Genomic DNA, 6,357 nt, shown 5'->3' on the forward strand with positions numbered 1-6,357 from the left:
TAGATGGAAAGTCACTATGAGATGGGACCAACTCAACAACCCCAGATACAGTGTATTGATCGATGTTTATATATCTCATCTTCACTAGTTTCTCTTTATCTAATCATAAAAAATGAATCAAATCCGTTGTCACTGAGATTCAATGACACCATAGGACAGAGTAGAACATAGGGTTTCCAAGGCTGTAAATTTTTACGGGAGCAGGTTGTCTCATCTTTCTTCTGTAGAGCAGTTGGCAGCTTCGAACTGCCAACCTTCTGGTTAACAACTAAGTGCTTAATGAACAGTGCCACCAGGGCTCCTCCTGTGATCAGACTCACATTGTAATCACCTCTGAAGGAGTGGGTGGCGTTCTTGGCTTCAGCTACTTTCTGTGGACACCCATGTGACCCTTGGGTGGAACGTACACATATCTGGGTAGATTACAGATTTTTAAAGAATTCATCCTATGTTGTTTCATAGAAGGAGTGGGTTTTTTTTGTATTTATGTAAACATTTTTTTCTAGTAGTGTTTTGGTAACCCTAGAACTTCCAAGAACAAGCAAACAACAGCTATCATTTAAGACGTTTATTTAGTAGGTAAAGGAATGATGGACAAGGACAGAAATTTTTGTTGATCCGAAACCTGGATCCCTCTCCAACATTTCTCTCATCTCAAAATTACTGTAACTTGGATTATGTTGAGAATGTTGATGCTTTTGTTTGGGTTTTGCCCCTTAAAATACGGAACGTTACAAGAGCCCCTTACAGTCCATGGAGTGTCTGCGTTGTTGCCTCCCAGCTGGTAGGATCCGTCTGGTGACAGGTGTCCCCAAGGGTAGACAGGAGGGGGCGCTGTTGTAGCAGCCGTTTCCCTGCACTGCGTTCTAGCTTCTGTCAACCCTGGTGTCTGCGTCTGGCAAAAGGCAATCACCTTGAAAGTTACAGGGTTAATGTGCAGCAGCCGCACTGGCTAAGTGACTGAACAGATGTGCTTTTTTAGCAAAGCCCTTCCCAGGGCATCTCTGATAGCGGGTTTGTTGGGGAAAAGGCGAGGCGCCCTTTCCAGCAGGGTTGAGTAACAGCGTTCGCTGCCTGCTATGTATGCCTCACTCAGAAGGGGCAGCCCTTTGATTGCGTGGGTGCGGCTAGGTCTGGGAGGGTTCCCACACCCCACGGTAGCTCTTTGAAGGGGCCCTTAGTGTGTTGCGATGCTTCTCCGTGTATGAACTGCGTACCTTATTTTACTTGCTTACTGAAGACGCCGTTTCTGTTCAATTGCAGCCTTCCGTTCAATTGCAGCCTTCCAGCATATTTTCAGTCCCGTCTTCCACTGATGTCTCTCTATCTGATGACACGCAACCTCCGTCTCAGTCCAGTTCCAACTACGGGCTTCCTCCCAAGCCTCCCCCCTATGCACCATGACACAGAAGTGGCAGATTTAAAACGATTGGTTTGGGTTTGCTTAAAACAGACACCTTCTAGAAACTGCTTCTTTGACCGACCACTTGGAGGAAATCCAGGAGAGCCCCGCAGAAGCCCACCCCTCCATCTCTTCCCTGGTCATGGGAGAGGAAAGCTGTCCTTGTTGCCCCCCACTCTCCCAGCCTGTAACAGGCGGAAGAGAAGCCGCAGGTGGGTGTTGCCAACCAGAAATATTTACTTCCTGTGCTTCCCTTTTCGTGAATAGACACCAAATAGCGCTTAGAAGTTCAGCCTGAACCTCCTTCTTTGAAAGAGGCAGTTCTGATACTTTGTTCTTACTTATACAAAAAATGAAATGATTTCCCTACCACCCTCTTATTAGCTAATTATTATTTTCAAAGGCAATACAATCCATTGTGTTCCTGTGTGAAAACTATTTTTTAAGGAAACATGTTTATATATGTGTGTATGCCTCCACCAACCCCTTTCCTGGCTGGCTTTGCTTGGAAAGAAAACCTGCTCTGGCTCAAATATAAACTGGTGTTTTAAAGGCCTACAAGTTGACTGGAGTCTGTGTGTGTGTTGTCTTTTTCCATTCTCTTGAACATAAAATCTGCCTCTGCCACCCCGTGAGATTTTCTACCTGAAACGGAGTCTTCGTGTTTATGATGGGTGGGCTTCCAATTGGCATTCTTCGTCAAGTTTTTCTAGAAGGTACCCAGTCCATGGGGGCTGGCGTTCCACTCTACAGAGCCATGCTGTCTAGCTGAACCCTTGTTGACTGAAGAGAAGGTACCTTTAAGTATAACCTCTCTGTTCTTGAAATGATACGATTGTGTAGACGTTACTAAAATCTCTTCAGCTTTGCAAGTCTGGGCTTGCGTCACTCTCTATTGTAAATGGGCAAATCCTTATGAAGAACCCCATGGCAGACATACCTGGTTAAAATGTTGAGCACAAGCCTTGGAAATAATTCAATCCAGGATTGAGTGACAGATGTGCGTCCCTAGATTATAGTTCTAGATGACTGCCGAAAGGGAAAGAAGTAAAGGGAGGAAGGAAGATGAGAGGAGAAGAGAGAAGTGAATGGGAAGGGGAGCAAAAAAAAAAAAAAAAAGGCAAAGGAGGAAAGAGGAAAGGTTAAAAAATAAAAAGGAAGTCATTTTATGAATACACGGTCTTGTGCGCCCCCTACTGACTGAGAACTACAACCCTGTCTCACAGACGAAATATTCTCAACATGTTACAGAAACATCTCATATTCTGCTTGCAGAGAATGTAGAACACTTCCTACAAAATCATGAAGATCTTGCATGTAAGGGCAGCACAGTGGACATGTACGGTAAGTCAGATTTCAGGTGTCAGGCTCATGGAGTTTGCTGGTGAGTGCCGAGTCGGTTCCAAATCATAGCGACCCGTATAGGGTTCCCAAGGGTGGGTTTGAACCACTGACCTTGTGGTTAACAGTCCAGTGCCTATCCTACAGGATCATACCAGAACCTGTGATTGAGGTTAGAAAGGTTGATCTGCATGGTGAACAATCATTGTTAACTTTAAGTCAGTCACTTGTGACACTAGGATAAGGGCTTAACCTCAAGGTTGGTTTGCAACAAAAGGTTGGAGGTTCTAGCTCACCAGCCGGTCCTTGGAGATCCAGTACAGGGTTGCTATGAGTAGAAACCGATTCGATGGCACTTAATAACAACTATGATTAAGTTTAGGACTGATGAATCAAACATTTTCCAAGAGAACCTTGGCCTCTCAGTGATAGATACCAGACTAATTTGTATGGGCAACACACATATGGAACATGGTTCCCCTCGATTCCTTTGGTCTTTAGTGGTTGTTAACATAATGTAATATAAAGTGAAGTTAGATTTTGAAACCTCATTGATCTTCCTTGTTTCGTCTCCCATTTCTATACCGACAATCATGTTCTCCCTGTTACTGTCCAAAGCCTTCTTTATAATTCTCTACAAATCCCAGCTAGTTCTCGTTATATTGTCAACACCTGTGTATGCCTTATTTTCTCTGCTTGACAGCTGGTTACTTGATAACATTAAACCCTGATTAAAGTACTAACTTCTGATTAACACAGCAAAGGTATCTCAAGGTGTTCAGGGTTACAACGCCGAGTAGTTTGGCCTTGGGATAGGCTGTATGGTGCCTCTCAGAATTCCACAGTGAAAGAGCCTGATGATCAGAAATTGTCCAACCCATCTGCTGCAGTCTGGTGAGTTTCTTTTCCACCAAAGAAACCCAGTTCAGACATCATTTAAGATAATCATCTATAAAACCCAGTTCAGATATCATTTAAGACAATAATGTATAAAACCCAGTTCAGATATCATATAAGACAATAATGTATAAAACCCAGTTCAGACATCATATAAGACAGTGATGTATAAAAACCCAGTTCAGACATCATATAAGACAGTGATGTATAAAACCCAGTTCAGACATCATATAAGACAGTGATGTATAAAACCCAGTTCAGACATCACATAAGACAATAATGTATAAAACCCAGTTCAGACATCATATAAGACAATAAATAACAAGAGAATCCAGACATTTGCTTGCATCTTCCTTGTCTAGATTATACATCAGAGCATCGAAAAGTATTCTTATTTCTGACCAAGGGTTATAAAGACCAAATTGGTTGTTGTTGTTGGTAAGTTTCTTACAGCTTTTACAACTTACTGTTCCCCTGAAGTTCTGTTTGATAGTAAACAGCCAGCATTCTTCAACCCTGAGGAAAGGCGAAGGGGACAGGAAGAGTTGACATTTGTGTGGTATAGTACAATAGAAGGCATGGCTCATAGATTCTCCGAATATTCTGGAACTGGTGGAGATGCTTACACAATCACGTGAACGTACTAAAAATCAGTGAAATGTTCGTTTTAACAGGATGGATGCTCTGCTGTGTGAGTTACATCTCAATCTAAAAAGGAGGTGTGATCATTGTAGAAGCCAGTTACTGTTGTGTTGACCCTGACTCATGTTGACAACCGGTTTCAGAGTAGAACTGCGCTCCGTGTTGTTGTTGTTAAGTGTTGTCGAGTTGGTTCTGACTCATAGCGACCCCTGTGTAGGGTTTCTGAGGAGCGGCTGATGGGCTTGAACCGCCGACCTTGCAGTCCAGCGCATTAATCTGCAACACCACGATGACTGTGATCTTTCAGAATTAGCTTGCCAGGCATTTCTTCCATGGTGCCTTGGGTGGATTCAAACTATCATTTTTTGGGTTAGTAGCGTAGCACGTCATACCCCCTCCCCACTTATAAAAGTGTCTTGAAGATGAACTTAATGAACGCAAAGGAAGCACCTGAACCAAGGCATGTGGTATAGTAAGTGCTCAGTTAACAGTATGGTGCTGTAGGATCGACACTGGACTGCTAACTGCTAAGTCGGCTGTTCAAACCTACCAGATGCGCCTTGGAAACCCTCTACAGGGGCTCTGAGTTGGATCCGACTTGATGGCCCTTAGCACCAGCAAATCATCACTTTACAGAGCAGCTCCCAGTCCACTCTCTGGGTGTCCTATGGGTGCTCGTCTCCCTTTCACCGCTGTCCTCCACTGGGAAGGCCTGTCCTCTTGTTGTCCAGATGAATTCCACCCTACTCTGGACTTGGTGATGATACAAAGGTTGCAGAAAGGTTTCAGGAGTACCTTCTGAAATTTTAGGGGAAATGTGTGAACCGACTGTCTGAACCGCCAGTAACTAGTTGCTGTTGCATTGACCTCAACTATGGCAACCCCATCTCGCTGAATAGAACGGGTTCCATAGGGTTTCAATGGATGATTTTTTGGAAGTAGTTTGCCAGGCTTTTCTTCTGAGGCACTTCTGGTTGGATTTGGATCTCCGACCTTTAAGTCGGCAGCTGAGTGTGTTATATGTGTGGACTACCTAGGGACTCCTATTTGAACCATAGGAGAGAAAAGAAAGGCATAGACCTCTCTGAATTTACGGCATCTTAGATAACAAAAGTTTTATTTGTAACTGAATGTACTGGTATGGTGCTGTAGGATAACCTTTGGACTACTAACTACAATGTCATTGGTTCAAATTCACCAGCTTCTCCTTAGAAACCCTACACAGGGTAGCTGTGAGCCAACACTGACTAGATTAACAACAATAACAACATAGCTCTATATCTGTATAGAATTTCCTTTTACATTTTCTAAAACTTTTAAATTACGATATTTAATTTCATACACACACAAAAGATTTAATATCCACCTCCCCCAAAAGTGCTTCAGATGAATGTACAATTATAACAGCAAGTTACAAAGCACCAATGTAACTTCCCAAGACGTGAAGCAAACACGTCCACCACCTGGAAGTGCCTCATCCTTTGTTCTGATCCCTGCATCACAAACACTAGCAGACGTGTCTGGGAATCCTTCCCTTGCATTTCTTTAAACTATTACTCACTGACAGTGTTATTCTGTCTAACAGCACTGTTCTTGAACTCTGTATGAATGGAATTGGATTGTCTTGCCTCATGTTTCTTTTGTTCAATATCATACATGTAATCATTTTTATTGCATGACTATTATTCCATTTTATAAATATTGTTGTAATAACTTATTGCCCGTGTTACTATTATTGGACATCTGGGTTGTTTCTGATGTTTTATAAGGTGTGTCTCGATCTATACTCTTGTAGGTGTGTGATTTTATACGAGCACATGGATTTTTTTTAGCGTATATGCCCGGGAGTAGAAATCTGGATCACAGGACTGTACATCATGAATTTTATTCGATAATTCCAAAGTCTTTTCAAAGTGGTTGTATCAGTACACACTTTCACTTGTGGGTTATGAAGCTTCCTGTTGCTTGATATTCTTACCAAGGCCCTAGTGTGATTTATTACATTTGAAAATCTTGGATCATTTGTCACGTGTACGGATATTTTATTATGGGTTGGTTTGTTTCATTGTGTTTTT

The sequence above is a fragment of the Chrysochloris asiatica genome, unplaced genomic scaffold, assembly GCF_000296735.1.
Source record: "Chrysochloris asiatica unplaced genomic scaffold, ChrAsi1.0 scaffold00029, whole genome shotgun sequence".
Taxonomy (NCBI): domain Eukaryota; kingdom Metazoa; phylum Chordata; class Mammalia; order Afrosoricida; family Chrysochloridae; genus Chrysochloris; species Chrysochloris asiatica.